Here is a 3,066-nt window from a genome sequence, read left to right on the forward strand (position 1 = left end):
ATAAAAAAATGTAAAAACACCAGCTTATCAAAATCGCAACCACAGCAACAACGATTGTTTCAGCTTGCCTGCCCTGACATTTTTACGTCTGGATATTTATGATTTGCACTTGGAATTTGATCATGGCATTTTTTAGGATCTTCCCTTGGAATTCGAATTCGATCAAGATCTGGGCTTGGAATTCGATCAGGGACTGGGAATAGGACCAGAAAAGAGCGGATCTACCACCTTTGTTTATGCCACTACTCCTCTTGGGTAAGGTAATTGCACGCTGGCTGGTAGAGGCAGCCTCACCATCCTCTTGGTTAAGGTAATTGCAAGTTGGATGGTAGAGACAACCTCGCCATCAGCGAAAACAGACAGAAACAGCAGCTTCAGAGGCCTACACAACAAGAATCCCCCAGGAATCGTGGCCAACAGAGGTAAGATGACTGAGTGTTTTATCTAAGACACCCAGCGTTGCCAATCTACTTTCCATGTAAGTGTGGAATTCATCTTTGAGACTTGAGGCCTTGCTCTTCAGCTGGTGTGACTTCTCAGATCTTGTTGGGCTTCCACAGTGCTGCTTATAAAAGCTTTAAGGTAGTCTTGTTCTTTCAACCTGTCATGGGCTAATTCCAGTTCATTGATCGTTATCTTCTTTGCAGATGTTACAAGACCAGAGGATTGAAGTGGAGCTTTTCTTCTCCCAGATGACTAAAACAATTCTATTATAAAAATAACCCTCATAAACCATGGCAGGCAATGGAGATTCATCTAATATGCAACAATAGTCATTGGGGAGAATCAACTGTATCAACACACTACCAGAGCAATTCAAGAGGATATCCCTGCCAGGTCATCCTCTAAAGAGCGGTGTTTTTCTCTTGCCAATCTACTCTCAGGAGTAAGTTTATTTTTTATTTTTTTTCCTGTTGTTTTAGGTCTTGGAAATGAACAGTTAATCTTTTACAGTTATTTAGCAATAGCAGATAAAATATACATCTATTATGTAATCTTATTTTGGGTACGATTTAACCACAGTTATTTATTGATGACCCAGTTCTAATAGATCTATTCGCTCAATCTGCTCTGTAACCAGAACTTTGGTCTCAGAATCATGCAATTGTAACTATCTTTTGTTTTATTCAATCTGCTCTGTAACCAGAAATTTGGGTCTCAGAACCATGCAATTGTAACTATCTTTTGTTTTAATAATAAAAGATGGTGTGTTTTTTTCTTGTGAAAAAAAAATAAAAAAAATCCATTACCGTGCATGATATAGTCAAATCTCTCTCTTAGGAATTCAAAGATTGTTGTGTTAAATGTTTCTGTGAACAATGCATCAAAGCATAGTCCCAAAGAAAATGCTAAAGCCACATAAAATAAAAGAACTTTTCTTGTCAAGAATTTGGCTCCTATCCTGGGGTACCATGTCGATTGTAAGCCTAAGACCAATGGCCAAAATCACAAATAAAAAGAACCAGTGTATTTTTAGTTAACAGAAGACTCGTGTAATTAAGAATTATAGAAATTTATATTCGTAAAGTTCATGTTCATTTAAGATGTTTTATCTAAACGAATTATTGGCATTGACTCTATCTATGCATTCCATTATTAAATCAATGTCAAAGAGAATCAGTACAGATTTTTGAACTTTGTTGTATCGCTGCACTCCAAATGCAGATTTTAATATGAAATATATTTGCGCATTTTAATATGAAATATAATTCTTGTTACAGTAATTACATGAAGTCTATGCCTGTACTATATACACAGAGCAAGACCAGGAGCAGGAATTAAGAAACCGACTCTGTTTGCCTTTTACTTTGATGGAAAAGTAGCAAGAGCAAGTCTAGTAGCAGGAATTCAAGAAACCAACTCTGTCTGCACGCGATCTAAATAATGGCACCAGGTAACTAGTAACGAATAGCACTACTTGTAACCCTTACTTTGTATTTCAATTAGAACAATAGCACTACTTGTAACCCTTACTTTGTATTTCAATTAGAACAATTTCTACATTTAAAAAGAAACAATTATATACCCAATAAAGCCTGTGGAGATTACCTTGATGTCGCCGCGAATTTTCATGAAATGACGTAAACCTAACTGATCTGCGCCCTTTTCACAGAAATCCCACCCTCGAGCAGTGACACTGCCATTATGAAGAGCTACAACAGGGGTTTCTAAGGCTCGATACCCTTAAGGCTAATAAGAAGCAAGAAGAGATGGAGAGGGAGACAGTTTTCTGCCCCAATTAGCTGCATTAGCTGCATCAAGGACAACCTGGGTTACTGGTTAAGAAGGAAGGCTCTAAGAAGAAAGGCTCTACAGGCAAGTACCGTGGATAATGCGAAGATAGCTCCCGTTGCTTCATAGCTCTCCCTATTGTGCCGCTTCTGCTTCATAGCTCTCTTCTGCCCTGGAACCTGGGTTACTGGTTAAGAAGGAAGGCTCTGCAGGCAAGTACCTTGGATAATGTGAAGATAGCTCTCGTTCCTGCTTCATAGCTCTCTTCTGCCCTGGAACCTGGGTTACTGGTTAAGAAGGAAGGCTCTGCAGGCAAGTACCTTGGATAATGTGAAGATAGCTCTCGTTCCGTAGACGACACCACATTAACATGTGGCAACTTCAACCACACTGCACGAACACGTCGCAACTTCCGCGATTAAGAAATGGCTTATGGAAACTTTATCTTCCCTGGCATTTCCAAACTGAGCTAGCATTTAATATTGCTAGACTAATGCTACCATTAGTCTACAGTTTGAAACAATTTCGAAATATTTCGAAATATGAAAAACACAAACCGAAAATAACATAAGATTACCACCCCTCCACCTCGGGAAGAGGCTAAATAAGACCATGAAAAAAATTAGAATATGGTCTATGGACGACATAGCACATTGATGCCTAAAAACTTATTAAATATGTTGGACAAACTAACGTTAACTCATCGAAATCGATTACAATAGTCCCTAGCCATTGCCAGATGGCAGAGACTAATAAAAATGCTATCAACCAAATAAATATATTTTTGATTTCCTATAAATATCAAAATATATTTTCGAAAAAATACAAGAATAT

General features: G+C 38.1%; 1 long non-coding RNA gene across 2 annotated transcripts; it reads right to left on the minus strand.

Annotated features, from left to right (window-relative positions):
• Positions 1-1,801: 1,801 nt before the first annotated feature.
• On the minus strand, positions 1,802-2,709 carry LOC149186293 (uncharacterized). Of its 2 annotated transcripts, none has more exons than XR_016256125.1 (2): positions 2,050-2,709; positions 1,802-1,866 (listed from the first exon to the last, which is right to left on the minus strand). It is a non-coding gene; the product is annotated as an uncharacterized LOC149186293 (long non-coding RNA). The 2 variants fall into 2 exon arrangements; XR_016256124.1 differs by having other exon boundaries at positions 1,802-1,877.
• Positions 2,710-3,066: the final 357 nt, after the last annotated feature.

This window comes from Pinus tabuliformis, chromosome 3_1 (genome assembly GCF_031772625.1).
Source record: "Pinus tabuliformis cultivar Carrire ecotype Pingquan chromosome 3_1, CPIR1, whole genome shotgun sequence".
Classification (NCBI taxonomy): domain Eukaryota; kingdom Viridiplantae; phylum Streptophyta; class Pinopsida; order Pinales; family Pinaceae; genus Pinus; species Pinus tabuliformis.